This window comes from Pinus tabuliformis, chromosome 9 (assembly GCF_031772625.1).
Source record: "Pinus tabuliformis cultivar Carrire ecotype Pingquan chromosome 9, CPIR1, whole genome shotgun sequence".
Taxonomy (NCBI): domain Eukaryota; kingdom Viridiplantae; phylum Streptophyta; class Pinopsida; order Pinales; family Pinaceae; genus Pinus; species Pinus tabuliformis.
The window spans coordinates 1707257065-1707277980 of record NC_142307.1 but is presented as its reverse complement, the minus strand read 5'-3'; positions in this window follow the sequence as shown (position 1 = coordinate 1707277980).

Here is a 20916-nt window from a genome sequence, read left to right as displayed (position 1 = left end):
TAAAACACTGATATTTTTGGTCAAATTGACCCTGGAAAAACCCCCTACAACTCTTGGGGAAAACCAGTTTGAGAGCTCTTCTTTATTTCTGAAAATTGCCTTTTTACAGTGAGAATTATTCAACAAAAAATCAGCAAGCAAATTTACAACTTATCTCATTTCTCGTGCCTCACAGCAATCTGGAAATTACAGCAAACATGACAGCAATAAATGTTGTACGGCCTCCGTTTTGTGTGCAGAAAAATCAGCAAACTACTCCTCGATTTTTGTGCAAAAATCTGTCTTTCACTATGTGCTGAATCAGCTGTACAAATCTGCTCAACTGCTGCCTTGGAATGTGTGCCAAGCTGTTGTCTCCTTCTCCTCCCTGCTCAGAAATCTCTCTTGCTCTCTTGCTCTCCTTCTCCCAATCTGCTCATGAAAGAATGAATGACCTTTTCCTCCTTTTCCTCCTTTAATATAACTCCAAGTGACTTTTGGGTGATTCAAGTGACTTTTGCATGATCTCTAAATCCAATGGCTGAAATAGATTTAGATCAATGGCTGAGATTAAATGCTCATTTAAATCTCACTTTCTATTTTTTTATTCACCCCACTTTAATAATGACCTACTTAGTCATTTATTTCCAAAGTCACTTTTCCTTTCTAATTTTGCATTGACTTTATAAAAGTCACTTTAAAATTAGACTTAGTAACTTTATCACTTAAAGTCACTTTTAAATTAGATTTAACTTTGTAAAATTATAAAGTCACTTTACGAGAAAAATTAAATTCTTTTGGACACTTTTCCCTAGGCCAAAGATCAAAGCCTAAGGGAACCACCTGTCCTCCGGTACCAAATTTCAACAAGGGTTTTGTCATCTTCAATAATGACGTCATTATATTGACATCAATGAAAACTTTGTCCAACAATGGTAAATATATTAACATTTAATAATACATTTAAAGATTGAGATTTATTATCTAATACATAAAAATTAAAATTGAATATCTATGTTGATTTCAATACAATTCCAACCATTCATATCTTTTAACATTGTACCTACTTTATATGTTTAGTCATGTTTAACTATATTGAATACTTTGTTAGCACGAAATTGATTAAAAAGCTAAAAGATCACGAAGGGAAATAAAAGGAAGTAGATGGATAGACTCAGATAACATATCCAAGAAGGATCCCTGGAAATTATGTGAAGTATATTGATCGCTTCTCATTTTATCTATGAGTTAAATTATTGAAGACAAATCTTAAAAGAATATCAGAAGGTCTTAGGAAAATCCTACGCTTATCCAAAGAAACTAGCATTAGTGATTTGTACCTTCTGCATGATTTTATCATCCAAATTTATGGTTTTGAGGGAAAACCATATCGTTTACCTAAATTCATCAGCCCCACCTATTTTCCTTGGAGGTCACCAAGAAAAGAATGCATGTTGATGAGTTTCATTTTTTTTACCTAAGTGTTGCTTGTGACACCCTTTGGGATAGGTTTTTTAATGATTAAACACAAATTTTCTTTAGAGAGTATTGAGAAGGAACTAATGTCTTATGGAACCGAAAAAGATTCATCTTGGCATTATGATCATCTACATATCATATGAAATGCAAGAAGACACGTTGGTTGGCCTGTGTACATTCATGATCCAAAACCTAAACTAGAAATAATCGTTAAAGATCCATTGTCTCAAAATGATGAAAATATTGTTGGTATGTAGGTACTCAAAGAAGCCATGACTAGTGTAACTGAATGGAAGCAAGCCTTGTTGGATGCAATATGTCAGTCCAAGAAATATATCAAATTGTTCATTAAGAGACAAACAATGGGAGTGACAACCATCAGATAAACCCATTGAAAAGGAAAGTGGATTAAATCAACCCTAATGAGGCATAACTTTCATCAAAGACGAAGGTTGATGACCATGGTGATGATGAAGAAATATCCACCTTTCAAAAGGCCAATGAAGAATTGTTAAAGAAGATACATGATACAAAAGAAATTGAACCTAGAGACTCTAAAGAACAAGCATTATCAATCATTAATAATGTTATTACATAGATACATATAAAGGCCAAAGGCAAGGAATTGATAACAACTACAAGAGAAATAGGAGTTACATATGAGATTGAAGCAAAGGAGACAACCTTTGTTATGCAACCAACTCACAAAATAGAAGAAAGAGATAGATCAACGACTTTAAAAGCAGCCTCTTCGAGGGGGAAACCTCCTTTACATTACACAAATGAACAATTCTTGGATGATACAGATGACAACACCTCCTTTCTATGTATAGGAGTCTAATGGGTCACAATATAATCAGAGCCGACATAACAATAATAATGTAAGGGCACAACAATAACAATAGTGGGCTTCTATGGGGCACAATAATAACAATATGGGGACAACATGGACATAATAATAATAATAAGGAGCTACATTGACAATAATAATAAGGAAGTACACTATTATTATAGGGATATAACATGCCCCTCTCCTTCAAAAAAGTGTTGTCCTCAACGCTTAAGTAGTCTTGGATGCTTCTGGATAAAATTCTCATCCTCCCATGTGGAATCTTCAGCAATAAGTTCTTCCACTTGATGAGATACTCTGAAATTTATCGATTTCGTAGTTGTCGAGTTCTTGTTTCTATGACTGCTTCAAGTTCCAATATGATTTTTCCTTTCTTGTCAAGTTTTGGCAATATTGTTTGAAGTGGGATCTTGTCACCTATAACCTTCTTTAAGCATGAAACATGGAAAACTGGGTGCACTCAGGAAGATGCAGGAAGTTCCTATTTGTATTCCATAGTACCAATCTTTTGCAAAACCTTGTACAAACCATAATACTTTGGTGATAATTTATTATCCTTCTTAGCTTGCTTGAGGGACATTTGTTTGACATATGGTTATAGTCATAGAAATACTTAGTCACCTACATCAAAACTTCTTTCGCTGTGATGTTGATCTGCCTGTTGTTTCATTCTATTCTGTGTCAAAGTGAGGTTATCCTTTAAGAGTTGGAGAATCTTTTGTTGATGCTCGATGTGATCTTCCACTGTTTGAACCTTAGAATTTTCTCTTAAATATGATGTGATGGACGGTGGATGACATCCATAAAGTGCCATAAATGGGGTCATTTTTGCTACAGAATTGTTATACCACCATTCATCCAGAGGAAACCATTTGATCCATTGTGTCTGTTTATCAGATACAAAGCAACGAAGATATCCTTCCAAACATTTGTTGTATATTAATATATAATCAAAAAATACTAACACAAATTTTCTAAGGGTGGGTTTGAAAATGGAATTCATCAAACCTTGAAATGTAGAAGGTGCATTGGTAAGGCCAAAAGGCATGACAAAAAATTCATAATGACCCTCATGAGTTCTAAATGTTGTTTTCAGAATGTCTTAAGCCTTCATTCTGATTTGATGATATCCTGAACGAAGGTCCAAATTGGTGAAGTAAATTTCTCCATGCAATTCAACCAATAATTAATCAATGACAGGAATGGGAAATTTATCTTTAATAGTGAGCTTGTTGAGCTCCCTATAATCCGAACACATGCACCATGGTCCATCCTTTTTGTGCACCAATGAAAGAACTTTGACTAGGTTGAATTATACCAACCTCTAACATTTCTCCAACCATACATTCAATTTCACTCTTTTGGGCATAGGGATATCTGTAAGGCTTGAGGTTTGGAGGAACACTTCCTAGAATCAAATGAATAACATGATCATGATCACGAATAGGTGGGAGGCCTTTGAGAGTCTCAAATACCTTGGAATGAATGTTTAAGACTTTTTGGAGATCTAGAGAAATAGATGATTTCGATGCAGGAACATCTAGTGAACATAATTTTGCAATTACACCTCGTTGTTCTTTCTTTAGAAGATTTTTCATGCCGTTAGAGCTTATTATCTTTCTCGGTTTCCCTGTGATACCCCTTAATTCAATTTCTTTCCTTCCGAAAAAAATTTCAAGAAAAGTTCCTGAAAATTAAAAGATGTTGAACCCAAATATTGTAGCCATTGGACTCCTAGTACAACATCAGCACCACCCATTGGAATAGAATGCATTGGACTATTCAACACATATTCTCCCATGGATAGTTTGATATTATGGCACTTTCCAGAGTAATTTATGGTTCCTCCATTTGAAACCATCACTTGACACTCTGGTGCTATATATAGGAAGCAATTCAATTCCTTAACTATCTTACAATGAATAAAATTATGGGTAATTCTCGAATCAATCAACACAATTACCTTTTTCTTCTTGATATGTCCTTCTATCTTGATAGTTTGAGTAGTAATTCCAACCAATTCATTACAAGATATGGTCAGATTTATTTCTTCTTTCTCTAGGGTTTTTTCCTGGTGTGTATGCTCTTCGTTTGATTTTTCTTGTTCCTTTTCTTCCTCCTCTTCACAATCTATGTAAAATATTTCTTCTCAGCACACTTATGACCTTTAGTATATTTGTTATTACAACTGTAACAAAGCCCTTTTTCTCTTTTTTCTTCCAATTGTTGTGGTTTCAGCCTTGTATGTTGTGGAAAGCTAGGAGCAACAACACTTCCATCTTTATAGTTGTGAGTGGTAGGCTTCCTTGTTGCCATAATTTTGCTTTCAATTTTTCTTGCCAACCTAAATGATTTCTCCAATGAATCAGGTTCCCAAAAGAAAACTTCATGTTGGAAGTTATCCTTCAAAGTCCCTATGAACACATCAATCCTATGCTCCTCTGGAATATCTTTACCCTTATATTCAATTTTTGGAAGTCTTCAATGTGCTCCACCATTGAACCCTTTTGTTTGAGATTTATCAATTGGCTAAAGAAAGTGTTGCTTTTTGTATCCTCATAATGTGCTATCATTTATTCCGTAAAAATTTCCCAAGTGACAATTTGTTTGCGAGAGCAAATTCATCGATCCATACAAACTAATTGGGTTCCAAATATAAAGTTGCAATGCGTACCTTTTGTGTGTTTTGCACATTATGGAGATTGAAATATTGTTCCATCTGTAGTATCCATGTTACGAGATCCTTGCCATCAAAATTCCTCATATCGATCTTTGGAACATGGTGGGTCTTCAATCCAACGCTAGATTTTATTAAATCATGAATAAAATTTCTTTTCTTCTCAGCGTGAGTTCCGTGTACTACCCTTTTGCCATTAATAAGCATTTTCTTGTAGCAACTTTGTCAAATCTATCTTCAAATCTTCCATGTTGCCTTTAAGTTTTTATTCTATACCATACATCTTATCTTCCATGGCATCCATCTTATCTTCCATTCCATTCTCTAAACCATGCATCTTAGCTTCAGTTACTTTTTGTGAGAGTGAAATTTGTTGCACTTGGTCTCGTAATTTTGATATATCATGTTTCATTTCTTCCTGTTCTTCATGTGTCATAGTAAATATTTCAGGTTGCTTACTAGGTATTTCCATTTTTTTTCTTTGGGTCATTAATGAATAATAATTTTTATTCAGAATTCCTTTGAATCACTTCAAACTACTTTCTCAAACAAAACTTATGTAAATTTAAAAAAGAAAACTACACACCTTTTTTTTGTTTTTTTTCCTCTCTGTATGAGTTCAATCTTTAAATGACTGTAACTCTGTTATTTCAGATCTCCAAGTACTTAAATTTCAGCCCGTGATATCCCTTTGAGTCCTCTTTCCAACCCCACAAGTATGATCACGATTGGATTCTCCAAGAAAGGGTTATGCCCAATCTCCAACGATGACCTAATTAAAGACGGGTTTAGTAGAGCGAACTTTTATAACATTCCATGTGGCACTGTTTCAACCTTTGGATCTAAAAACGATATCCAACAAACTAAAGTCCATCCTATTTCTGTCACATTTTACGAAACTTTAATCCGATGCTTAGAGAGAAAGTTATAACGATTTTCCCAAGGTGACATGTTTGAGATCAAATTCAGGAGTTTAAAAAACCCTAACTTCCTCAGTTCATATATCTGAAAATATAGCGATACAAGATCTGAGATTCGATCACGAGGTTCATCACGATTTCAATGCTAATGGGTTTTAATTGTAGCTTCTGAAGCTTCGTAGAAAAAAAGTTATAGCAAAAATGCGACGATGACAAGTTTGAAGCAACAAAACCCTAGAATCCAAAGCTCTGATACGAATTATTATGCAACCAGCTCACAAAATTGAAGAAAGAGATAGATCAATGACTTCAAAAGTAGCCTCTTCAAGGGGGAAACCTCCTTTACATTACACAAATGAACAATTCTTGGATGATATAAATGACAAGACCTCCTTTCTATATATAGTAGTCTAAGGGGTCACAATATAATCAGAGTCGACATAACAATAATAATGTAAGGGCACAACAATAACAATAGCGAGCTTCTATGGGGCACAATAATAACAATATGGGGACAACATGGGCATAACAATAATAATAATGGGATACAATGACAATAATAATAAGGCAATACACTACTATTATAGGGACCTAACAACCTCCTACATGAGACCTAACTTTCTATCAAAGATTGACTTCGGTCATGATATGTTTAATATGACCGTGGTACAACTAGAAATGGATGTTGAAGTACAGCCCATTGTTTCTTGGACCACCTCTATTAGTATCAACTTAGCAAAGGTTAACGATATGGATATAGTTGAGTGGCATAAGAAAATTGGTGAAGTAGTAGCGAGAAGGTTACTATAATCCATTGCTAGTAACAAAATGCTCAGAACTATGCTCACCAAAGTTTAAACATAGTTGAACAATGCTAAGAACACCCTTAAGACTAAACTCAACCAAAGTAAGTATCTTTAGGACAAATTGATTAGCCAGTCAAGCTTTCCTAAACATGGCTCTATGACCAAGAAGTTGTTAGAAGACAAGGACAAAGAAATTAGAAACCTAAAGTTGGCTCTAAAGCATTTGACTAGTTTAGTTGAACCTTTCAATAGAAAGAGGACGAAAATAAAATATTTCAAGAAATGGAGAGCTCTTTAAGAATAAAGAATGCTCAATTTAATATCCTAATAGATAAATTGAACTAGATGATCAAGAATTTGAAGAAAAGGAAAAGAAATATTCAAACAAAATGGAAGAATATAAAATTACTCTTGACAAATCCCTTAAGCATGATGCATAAAGGAAAATTGACCCTGACAAAATCAAGCTATATGAAGTAAAAAATGTTTAATTAGAAAGAGGGTTAGAGGAATAAAAAAAAGAAAAATAAAAGTTGAAAAAGGGTTGGGAAAACCATATTGAAAAGAAGAATAAAAACATTGAAGAACTGCAGGAGATATAAAAAAGAAAGGAAGCAAAGATTCAGTCTCTGCAGAATTGTGTGACAAATACTACACTAGGAAAGGATATTCTAATCCAAGCTAAAAATAAAATATGGGTGATGATTAGTGAAAAAATCCTCCAAATGAGACCTTATGCCAACATTTTGCAAGAAAGTGAGAAAATGATAATATCTAATGCAAATGTAAACATTAGAAATATGAGCACTCCCCTTAAAGAACGATCAAAGGATGTTGACCCAATTATTGACCTTATTAATTCATTAAAATACGAAAGCTTAGAAGCTTTAGACTTTCCCTACAAAGACAAATGCATTATAACTGTTACATCAATCAAAGAAATAAAGAATCTTGTTCAAGAGATTAATGACCAAATTTCGAGGGTCATGGAAATCATTGATAAGTTTAAATCCAAGTGGAATTTCATACAAAGATTTGTCATCCCTTCCCTTTAGACAAGTAATTGTTTGTTAATTGGGGAAACACTCTTTCAAGAGGCCTTGAACAAAGCACAAGAAAAATTTGGGCATCTTCCTTTTAATGAAGAGGAAGTTATCTCAAGCTAGCTGGTAGTAGATTCCCTTTTCATAGAATTTAGTGTTTTGATGTTCCTTAATAAATGATTAGATTAGAGATTATTCTAGATCGATAAAAACTTAAGAATATGCAGTGGATATCAAATCCTAATTGGGATAGATTCATGAAATTTCAATGTGCTTATCAATAGGTCGTCCCTACAACAACTACAAAAGGTTCCATAATAGTTCCACCTTTACAGTGAACGGTTGAACAAATTGACAAATAAGATGACGAAGGTGAAGTTGCAGTAATATTTCCAAATCCTAAGAAAAGGAGTGTGCAAGGAACCCATATCCAAGTGCCAACTATCACTCCAAGGAAAACATCCAAAGTTGTTAAATCATCCTCAAAAAACAAAACAAAAATGTTCGAAGATGGTTTTAGTTTATTTTTATTTAATTTTATCATGTAATGTTAATTTTTCAGTTACTAAGATAATTGTCTAAATAGTTATGATTTTTTTGTATAATATGACCTCATTTATCATTTTGAGGGGGGTCGTCTCTTAGAGGAAGGAACTTATCTAATTACACATGCTATACTGACCAATTTGCGAAGATTGTGAATTTGTATTATATGCACTTTGAATACATAGTTATGTGTTTATGTCTTTTATGTGTGTTTCCTATATGTTTTGATATAAACTTGTGGGTTATTTATTGACATGGTCAATTCATAATTCACTTGAAACTTATTTGATTCGTTTATTCTCGTGGATATACATAGTCTCTGGGATTTTCTAATTGAAATATTTGGTTGATATTTTGTTAATTGAATGTGCTAGTGTATGACATTGCTTAGTCAATTACAGTGGTTCATTTAAATAGCATATAGTATCAACAAATACATCTATATTCTATTTTTACCTAGTAACATTGAGTTATTGGTTAAAAGCCTATTTTGAGAAATATTAACAAGTCAATAATTAACACGGTCATTGTTGGTTTATTATAGCAGTTGATGAATTCATTTATTTGTCAATATATACTATTGTCAGATTATTTGTTTCTGAATATTTTCTTTATGCGTTGTCAAGAAGTAGTACAATACATGATGTTAGATTATGTCTCACTAGAAATTTTATAGCAGATAGCACAATGCTCAAAATATAGGAGTACTTAATGTTTCTGTTATGTTCTTTGTGTTTTAGATTTTAGTTATGTTTTACGTCTTATTTTCATGGTATTATTAATTATTTAAATTGCATACTTGATCTTTCATTTGATTCAAGAATCATGTGTTGCTTGTAAGTTACCTTCCCATCAAAAGCTTAACCATTTACACTTTTTCTTGTTATCTATAATCTGATCAAATTTAAAATTTTATGATATAATATCCAATTATACAAATTACAGGAAATACTCCCTGAGGTTAAGGGAGGCCAACCCTTTTAACCTAAAGAGGGAGGATATTTATCCTCAGTGAATGCTTGTTTAGATTTTTCTTTATCATTGGAACAGTCCAAGAGACAACATATCCATAGGGATCTCTCTCTCTCTCTCTCTCTCTCTCTCTCTATATATATATATATATATAGATATATATATATTGAAAATATTACATGTCTATCTATATATATATATATAGACATTGAATTATTTTTGTTATTAATTCTTTTTTAAATGTTACATGTCAACTACATATTAAAAATTGAAAAGGAATTGCAATGAAATAAGATTTATGTGTGTGTGCGTGCGCACAATGTTATAGCTAATATAAAAATATTTTAAATATTACATATAAACTAAACATAGGATGAAATACATGTCATCTAATATCAACCAACATAGATCCATCTAAACTCTGAATCTATCAAGTGTCGAAAGGGATCAATTCTATCAAGATGGAAACCTCTTTTTTGAGTGCAAAACTTTGAGTAAATGTTTGCACCTCGAGAGATTTTGTTCCTCTTGGCTCTTGGTAGATCTAGAGTTAATATGGATCTATCCTAGTTTTGAATACCACATTAATAAAATGTTTTAATTGTAGGAAAATTTTAATTTTCATTTGTTTTTTATAGTATATAGAAAATTCAAGGATGCAGGAGTGGGACGGGTCATATTCATCCCCAATGAAAAAATTGTTTCCAAGTTTTCTTAGGGTCCTAGATTAGTGAAAAATAATCAAGCGAAGTATCTAGATTTACGGAAGGGGCTGGAACTAGCCATTGAGCTCAAAATATCTAGGCTATCAATGTTTGGAGATTCCATGCTAACATTCGACAATTAACCAAGGCGAAGATGGTAATATGTTTTGAATCCTCTTTGCAAAGTCAAAAGATTCTTGCCTCCGCATCTCAGTTTGAACAATTGGAAATCTTCCATGTGTATAGACATTTGAACCTTATTGTTGGTGGGTTAGCTAAAAAATGCGCCACCATGAGCCACTGTGTAATTGATTTGGATCATAGGTTGGGTTTCTCCCCAATCCCTTAGTATGTCGGGTTTTATAAGACTCCATATGATTAATTGAGAAATAATTCCCCATTCTTCTCTCCACCCCAAAAACTCGTTTGGAATATCTGAAAACAATCAAAACATTTTTAAACTGGAAATCAGGGACAATTCTGACCAAATTGAGATTTGGTTGACCCTTGCCATTATTTTGGCTCTCCTCCAAATGTGGAAGGGCCTCAAAATCTGGCAGCCCTTCCTTCTCCGGCCCCAGATTTGCATGGTCTGTCCTCAGTGGAAAAATGTGACTAATAAGTGGCAGACATTCCTGGCTATCTCCCTATCCTACAATATTGTCTATTTCAATATTTCTTGGTGTGATTTATGTTTGTTCTCCTCAGCAGTTGTGCCAAATTCTCAATTTCCTATCTTGGTGAGGATATGGAAATGATATTTGTCTATTCGTTGCAGTTTGGCTCGTGTCAAGATCATGGCTCCAATTATATATTGAATCCCATAGCCTCTCAACTAATCCAATGGATTCTCTTGGGTTCTGAAGTTGGAGTTGATACCAGAGTGATTGATAGTAGGGTTTTTGGCCCTTGTCTTAAGATGGAAAGTTGTTAGGTCCCTATACTACTAGTGTAACCCCTTATTGTTATTAGTGAAACCCCCTTATTATATTGTTGTGCCCATGCAGTCCCCATATTGTTATTATTGTGCCCTTACATTATTATTTTTATGTCGGCTCTGATTATATTATGACCCCTTAGACTCCTATATATAGAAAGGAGGTCTTGTCATTTGTATCATCCAAGAATTGTTCATTTATGTAATGTAAAGGAGGTTGTCCACTTGAAGAGGCTAAATTTTAAGGCGTTGATCTTTCTTTTCTATCTTTTTGTTAGTTGGTTTCATAACATTTGGTAGCAGAGCTTTGGATTCTACGGTTTTGTTGATCCAAACACGGCTTCGTGGAATTTTCGCTAGAACTTTTTTTCTACAACGTTTCCAAAGCTAAAAAAAAAAAACCCATTTAAGGCGAAATCGGTTTGAATCTTGAGTCCGAATTCCAAATCTTGTCCCTCTATATTTTCATAGATATGATCTGCAGATGTTAGGTTTTTTGCAAGCTCCATAATTCCATCTCAAACAAATCATCGTGTTTCATAGATATGATCTGCAGATGTTAGGTTTTTTGCAAGCTTCATAATTCCATTTCAAACAAATCATCGTGGCATTTGCACTATAATCTTGGTGAAGGTCGGACCCGAATTGCAGATTTTTCTTCGCTATATTGTCAGAGTTATAGTCCAAGGCATTTAGGGTTTCTATAGGCCCCTGAATTACATCCCAAACATGTGACCTTGGAAAAATCATCATAACTCTCTCTCTGAGCATCTGATTCAAATTTCATAAAAAGTGAAAAAAAAAACAGATAGACTGTAGTTTGTTGGGTGTCATTTTCAGAACCTAAGGTTGAAACAGTGAGACGTGGCACGTCGTATAAGTTCGATCTACTAAACCAGTCTATAATTAGGCGATCACGGGAGATTGGACATAACGCTTTCTTCGGGAATCCAATTGCAATCAGACCTGTGGGATTAGAAAGAGGACTCAGAGGGCTATCACAGACCGAAATTTCAGAACTTAAAGATCTGAAATTACAGAGTTACAGTCGTTTCAAGATCAAGTTCCTAAAAACAAGAAGAAAATGATATGAGGAAGTTTGATGGCAAGGATCCAGTAAATTGGATACTACAAATGGAGCGATATTTTGATCTACATGAGGTGAAACTGTTACAAAAGGTATGTATTGCATATTCATATTTAGAACCAGTTCAATTTTTATGGTATAGACTTTGATGAGATATTTTCTCCTGTTGTTAAAATGACTTCAATCAGAACTATTTTAAGTCTAGTAGCGGCTGAAGATTTGCATATTGAATAGTCAGATGTAAAGACAGCCTTTCTCCATGGGAATTGTGAGGAAGAGATATATATGAAACAACCACAAGGATATGAGGTAAAAGGTAAGGAGAAACTAGTGTGCAGATTGAAGAAGAGCTTGTATGGCTTAAAACGGGCTCCAAGGCAGTGGTATCTAAATTTGACAGGTTTATGTCTGAACAAGGTTATACTAGATGTCACTCTGATTATTGTGTTTATCTCAGAAACCAAAATGATGGCAGCTATATTATATTTTTATTGTATGTAGATGACATGCTTGTTGCGGATTCTAACATGCAGGAAATAAATGTGCTCAAAACAAAATTGGTGAACTCATTTGCAATGAAGGATTTGGGTGTTGCAAAATAAATCCTTGGTATGAGAATAACTAGAGACAAGAAGAATCGAAAATTAACATTGTCTCAGAGTGAGTACATAGAAAAGGTGTTGAAAAGATTTAATATGCAGACTGCAAAACCAGTGAGTATACCTTTGGCTAGCCATTTCAAACTAAGTAAGGAGGTGTTTCCCAAGACTCGAGAAGAAATCGCTGATATGTCTAAATTTCTATATGCATCAGCAGTTGGAAGCTTAATGTATGAAATGGTATGCACAAGGCCTGATATTGCACATGCAGTGGGAGTTGTAAGCAAGGACATGAACAATCCAGGGAAAGAACATTGGATAACAATGAAGTGGATTCTCAGGTATTTGAGAGGTACCACAAATCAAGCATTATGCTTTGGTGGTTCAAACATTGCTTATGGTATGTGTTTACTGTAGGTGGAACAACTGTCAGTTGGGTTTCAAAACTGCAAAGTGTTGTTGCACTCTCAACAACGAAAGCAAAGTATGATGCTGCTACAGAGGCTAGTAAAGAAATGATTTGGTTACAAAGGTTTCTGGATGAATTGGGTAAGAAGTAGGAGTTGGGCAGGTTATACAGTGACAGCCAGAGCACCATATCTTGCAAAGTACTCTGCATTTCATTCCAAGACAAAATATATACAGCTCAAGTATCATTTCATTTGGTCAGCATTGGAAGAGGGACAGTTGAAGATGGAAAAGATACACACTAGCCAGAATCCTGCAGATATGTTAACAAAAGTTGTAACTAGGGAGAAACTGAGATTTTGCTCAGTGTCAATTGGTCTTCAAGTTTGATGAAGAAGATGAGAAACAACCAGGTCCAAAGTGGAGTCATTGTCCAGCAAATGAAGCAGCGGTGAAGTTGTTATAATTAGTCTCCAAGTGGGAGATTGTTGGGTGTGGAGCTTGATTATCTTCTTTATTCAGAGGTATCACCGCATTGGACCCCAATTCATAATATGGCGGCAACGCCGCCCGTAATATTTACGCTACAGGGGGGTCTACGAGGGGGCGGTTGTGACCTTTGGGAGCCCCCCCCCCCCACCGCAGGGTATCGAGGGTAGCGCCCCTGAAGCTGAAAATAGATGTAAAATTGCCTTGTAAAATGTTGTGATTTCGTAGTCAATTTGAGCCGTTCATTAGGCAGAGATTTGACGGTAGAAGTTATTTTTAATTTAGGGTTTTTTTCCCTAGAAGGAAACCCCTCACTATATATGAGGGAATTGTATTGCATCTATGTAGATCTGCATTCTGAGTGAGAAAGAGAGAGGAGATTGTGTGAGTACGAAGAGGGAATTACAACGGATCTATTGTAGGTTGTATCTCTTCATTTTGCTGGATAATATAAAAGGAAGGATTGGTTGTTTCTCCGTGGATGTACCCCAAATTGGGTGAACCACATATATATGTGTCTCTTGTTTTATGTGGATTTTGTGTTTGTATTTCTATTTTAAGTGTTCTGTTGCTCTATAATATATAATTTTCTAATAGTCACGTGGTCAATTTTCACGAAGGAAATGATAACACATTATACAAAGAGAAACACCTTCTTTAGCCAATTGATAAATGTAAAACAAAAGGGTTCACTAGAAGAGCACATTGAGGACTTTCAAAAATTGAATATAAGGGTAAATGATATTCCAGAGAAGCAAAGGATTGATTCCTTCATAGGGACTTTAAAGGATAACATTCAACATGAAGTTCATTTTTGGGAACCTGGTTCATTGGAGAAGGCATTTTGGTTGGAAAGAAAAATTGAAAGTGGAATTATGGAAACAAAGAATCCCACCACTCACAACTATAAATATGGAAGTATTTTTTCTCATATCCTTCCACAACCTACAAGGTTTACACCACAACAATTGGAAGAAAAAGGAGAAAAAATGCTTTCTTACATTTGTGATAGCAAACACACTAAAGGCCATAAGTGTGCTGAGAAGAAATTATTTTACATAGATTGTGAAGAGGAGGAAGAAAAGGAACAAGAAAGATCAAAAGAAGAGGATATAAACCAGGAACCAACCCGAAAGAAAGAAGAAAAGAATTCGACCATATCTTGTAAAGCATTGGCCAAAATTACCTCTCCTCAAACTCTCAAGATAGAAGGGCATATCAAGAAGAAAAAGGTTCAAGAAGTGAATGTAGAAATTTGAATAATATAACACTTATTCACAGAGATTATCCTGATTATACACTATTTGCGGAATGCATGCATAATACATAACCTCCTCTACCATTGATCATCAATTTGCGGAATTAAAAAAACAATCGCATGCGCACATTGAAACATCAATCACACATATCAACACAGTATGTAATGGGAAAGCATACAGCTGAAAACCCCCAACTATCTGTATATTATAATGATAGAGAACATGTAACAATACATAGTACAATACTCCTCACAAGTACTTAGTACTATCTCCACATGCTACACACAAAACTAGCTCAGATCTGAACAAGTCACGGGTTCAAATCTCCTCCACTGTTTGCCTACCTCTACTGCGCAAGCCAAGTTGAGAATAGATCAGATCCAAGTTCGAATTCCCTTGGCTTGTGCTGCGCAATACTCATTGGCAATCTCAATCAATGATTGTGCAAATATCATGCACAACTATAGTCACAACTGATAGTAGTCTCACCCTTTCACCCACCTCTAACACTTGTCTCCACTGAACTGTCCATGCACTGAGTTAACTGATGTATTCTTTAGTTGATTTATGAGTTAATAATTAGTGAATTAATTAATAATTAATTCACACCACTCATCACTAGTGTATTTGTCAGTTAGACTAAATACAACTAGTTCAACTAAGTCAAACTGAACACAACTCCATCAACTCCTCAATCAACTCCACCAAACTCAATCACTTGAGTTCTAACTGAAGTCCATCATGCAATAGCTCAACTAACGCATAGGAAAAGCGTATTTCCTTCTGGCAGTTGCATGTGCCACATCCGTAGCTCAAACTGAAGTGCTGCAAGAGGATAAGATAATGTTTATAGTCCAAATATTATTAAGAGCTAATAATATTTGACTGTTCTATTTTTTGACTGGAAAAATAGACTCCGCCCATATGTCTAAAAATAGAGGTCCATCTATTTTTACCAACATGACCAATCATCCATAAATAGCATCCTGCAACTCATAGACCATGATTCATATGTCTAAAAATAGACATAGTCTAAAAATAGACTTTGCGCCAAAAATATCCTGCGGGCCCACTTAGTGAAGGCGACTTCTTTTCACTAAGCTCCATCATCTTATTGCATTTTCAACAGTGAAAGATTACATCAAGAAAGAAGAAATGAATCCAACCATATCTTGTAACGCATTGGCTGGAATTACCACTCCTCAAACTATCAAGATAGAAGGACATATCAAGAAGAAAAACGTAATAGTGTTGATTGATTCGGGTAGTACCCATAATTTTATTCATTGTAAGATAGCCAAGGAATTGAATTGCTTCTATATCTAGCACCAAGGTGTCAAGTGATGGTTGCAACTGGAGGAACCATAAATTGCTCTGGAAAGTGCGATAATATCAAGCTATCCATGGGATAATATGCATTGAATAGACCAATTATTTCCATTCCAATGGGCGGTGTTGATGTTATACTAGGAGTCCAATGGCTACAATCCTTGGGTACAATAGATTTTAAGTTTCAAGAACTTTTCATGAAATTTTCTTCAGAAGGAAAGGAAGTTGAATTAATGGGTATCATAATGAAACCAGGAAACATAATCATCTCTAATGGAATGAAAAAGCTTCTAAAGAAAGAAAAACGAGGCGTAATTGCACAATTATGTTCACTAGAGGTTCCCACATCGAAATCATCTATTTCTCCATATCTCCAAAAATTCTTGGACAATCATTCCAAGGTATTTGAGACTCCCAAAGGCCTCCCACCTATTCATGATCATGATCATTCTATTCATTTGATTCTAGGAAGTGTTCCTCTAAACATTAGGCCTTACAGATATCCCTATACCCAAGAGAGTGAAATTGAATGCATGGTTGCTGAAATGCTAGAGGATGGTATAATTCAACCTAGTTAAAGTTCTTTCTCTATGGAATTAGTATTGATGCACAAGAAGGATGGATCATGGTGCATGTGTCCAGATTATAGAGAACTCAACAAACTCACTATCAAAGATAAATTTCCCATTCTTGTCATTGATGAATTATTGGATGAATTGCATGGATTGATTTACTTCACCAAGTTGGATCTTTGTTCAGGATATCATCAAATAAGAATGAAAACTGAAGACATTCTGAAAAGGACATTATTTAAGAAAGATGCATTTTCATGGACTCCAGAAGCAACAAAGGCCTTTGAACATCTTAAAGAGGCAATGTGTCAAGCACCGGTCTTAGCTACGCCAGACTTCACATAAACCTTTATTGTGGAATATGATGCATTAGGAAATGGAATTGGTGATGTTTTAACACAAGAAAAAAGACCCATTACTTTCAAAAGTAATCCAATCAAAGGAAAGTATTTACACAAAGCTATTTATGAGAAGCAAATGTTGGCAAGACTACATGCACTTAAGAAATGGAGACCTTACATAATGAGAAGATCTCAGTTCAAACAATGTTGCCAGAACTTGACGAGGAAGGAAAAATCATATTGGAACCTGGAGTAGTCATAGAAACAAGAACCCGATAGCTACGAAATCGATCAATTTCAGAGTATCTCATCAAGTGGAAGAACTTACCCGCGGAAGTTTCCACATGGGAGGACAAGAATTTTGATACAGAAACATCAAGAACTACTCAAGCATTGACGACAACACTTTTTGAAGGAGAGGGGCATATTACATCCCTATACTACTAGTGTAACCCCTTATTGTTATTAGTGCAACCCCCTTATTATATTGTTGTGCCCATGTAGTCCCCATATTGTTATTATTGTGCCCCATAGAAGCCCACTATTACTATTATTGTGCCCTTACATTATTATTATTATGTTGGCTCTGGTTATATTATGACCCCTTAGGCTCCTATATATAGAAAGGAGGTCTTGCCATTTGTATCATCTAAGAATTGTTCATTTTCGTAATGTAAAGGAGGTTGCCCCCTCGAAGAGGTTGAATTCTAAGGCATTGATATTTATTTTCTATATTTTTGTGAGTTGGTTTCATAACACAAGAAATTCAGGATCTTAGGAGAATCTCAACACAAATATTGTGCTCGACAAGCTCTTGTATGTTGCTTAGGTGATGTTAGATTCCATCCAAAAATTAGAGTACATGGTGGAAAGACATAGGTGCTTCTTCCATCTTTTCTTGGAGGAAAAGTTGTTAAATCATCATGCAAACATGGAGAATTCTCTGGAAGGAATGCATGAGGAGTTACATTCGCTCTGTACTCTAGTGACAGTGTTGGAAGACTCCAACAATTCAATTAAGCATCAGTTGATAGGAGGATATGGTGTAGGAGCTATAGCATAAAATAAGAGAATCAACACTCCAAGGCATCTAAATATGGTATTCATGATATCCGTTGAGGTATGTTCCTCGCCTTGGAGGGTGATGTTTTGTTGGTTGTAGCCTCTCACTGTTACATTTCGTGTGTTATCATGATAGTTTGTAATTTTTTTATCTCTTTGGGTCTTTCTACATAGTCTATGGTGGTCATACTTTCAATGTGAGAAGGATTTTCAGCTCAAGAGGTAGTAAGCATTTTATTTGGTATGATGAAGACAAGAATTTTGCATCTGAAAATCTATATAAGGGTTATGGTTCGTTCACAAGTTTTTATTAATATAAAGTACCCTTATTCGTTTCTGTTAAAAAAATAATATATAGAATTTTTTTGTTATTAATATTTTTTAAATTTTTACATATGTTGCATATCAACTTCATATTAATAATGGAAGAATTATCTCTCTATATAAAGTTTGATGTAAATTTAAGGTGGAAATTGAAGCATTTTATTTTGGTAGACATTGATTTTTTTGTTATTACTATTTTTTTAATTGGTTAATCTATATTATTTTATTATTTGTAAATGTAGCATTAGGTGACAACATATCCTCTCATATTGGGCTATAGAGCATCTCTAAATGCAATAAAAATATTATTTTTGCATGTCATTTGTCAACTCCATATTAAGTAGTGAAGGAATTACATATTTTTACTTTCAATTACTTTATATTTTTATATAAAGTTGATATAAAATTAAGGTGGAAATTAAAATATGTTATGTATAGTGAATATTAATTTCTTTTTCTTATCACTATTTTTTAATTTGTTAATTTAAGTATTATTTTATTATTTTTAAATGTAACATTATGAGGCAATAGCTCCCTCATCCTAAATTGTAGAACACTTTGACAATCATCCTTTGAAATTTTATTATTTGTCATTAAATATAAGTACATTGCCTTTTTATATTATATATTGTTCAATTCCTAAAATCATAATTATATTTATTTTTCATTTTTATTTGAATTATTTATTTAGAATTTCTAATAATTACACAACAAAATAAAAAATTGCTACATATGTTGGACCTTGTTTTTGTCTCTGCTCATACACTTTTCATACTACTTTTTGCCCTGTTTTGACCTACAGTCAAACTCTTTTCATGTCATTTTGACCTCCTTATGCCTGGACTATACCTAATTCCCACCCAAGGTAAAAGCATTACAAATGGTGTTGTTTTAGCTATTTTGATGATCAATATTAGGTAGTTGAATGTGTGCTCATTCTTTACTAATCATTATGGGTGATAGATGTGAAGATTTCTCTCATAGGGACCCAGGACTCCAACATCAAAAGACTTTTTGCACTCAGAGAAGGAACTGCACTTGAGGCAGCAATCTAGAATTGCACTCTAGGAAATTGCACTTGAATATTTTCACTTAAGGATGAGCATGATGGTCAACATGACCTCATCGAGTTGAACAAAGAAGATCGATGCTTCTTATGCATAACCAACTTCCAAAACAGAATTCGGTCTTATCATCTAGATTTTGTATGGCAAACTGTTGATTATTAAGCCTGGATTAGAATGGAAATTTGATTGGCATCTCCATGATCTAATTTTTACTAAATTGTAATATGTAGAATGGATTATAAATCCTATAGAAACAATGTAGAATAGGATAGATAGATACACACATTCATACTGAGGAATTGAAGCTCTTCTATTATTGTTACTGAGATTTTTATCAATGGAAATGATCTCTGACTTAGTTTTGTGTTGAAGAGGAAATCGTGATTGCAAGAGCTGCAAATGTTTGATTAGTTATTTGATTCTCTTCATTTTGTTGTAAGTCTCATACCCGGTAGTGGCAAGGGCCCACCACCACTGGGAAATTTAATTTCGTAGTTAGTAGTCGATTTGATTGCTGTAAGTTTTAATTTATTCATCTGAATTGTTCTGAAAAGAATTTAAATTTAGTTTCCAGCGTTGATTGATTGTGTTAAAGAGCTTTCGAATTCATTGTGCTTACATAACAACGTTCTGGCATTTGTGACATATCTTGTTTTGGTTTCTAGTCTTCATAAGATTTGATTTGGTTAGATGGTAGATGAGTAGATTAATTAATATTTACAGTTGATTGGATTGCATATTCTTTACAAGTTGATCTCAAACAAAAAAACATTTCTTTAACTTCTCTTACGCATTCTCTGTTTTCAAAGCGAGTCAACGATGAATGTAGTAGCCTCTGTTCATTGCATCCTCAACCCAGCACTTTGATCCTTTACTTCTGATTTAAAACGCCTTTCAGAGTCTCTGCATGAGCATTCCATCTCTTGTTGCACAACAACATTGCCCAATTGCAGGCACAATCCAAATCACAAGGCCGAATTGCACAATGATCATCCCAATTTCGCCATAAAAGTCCGATTGCAAATATTTATCTGAATGAATGTTGTGTGGGAGGTTTATGCAGCAATAGAATTAGATTCACAGTGTGGAGTATAGACTGATCAAATCTCATAAAAATTGTTGAAACTTAATATAAAAATTCCGGAATTGTCAATTGAACTTGGTATTATCATGATTGAGATAATGGAGTGCTGAGATAGTTAAATCCACTTTCGATTTTCCATTTATAACTTGCATAGCATGTGTTAAGCCTTAGAAATCGATTTCCAGAACAAAATTTAAGAACAGTTAGTTACCAGAGGATCGTTTCTTTCTTTGATTGATTGGATCAGGCAGAAGATTGTTTTTAACTCAAATTTCTATTATTTTGAAAACAGAGTATAGGTTTGAAGTGTCATAAGTTATCAGTTTGCAGACAAGATTTCATTGGGTTGATAAGGAGAGTTGGTATTTCGTTTAGTTTTCCT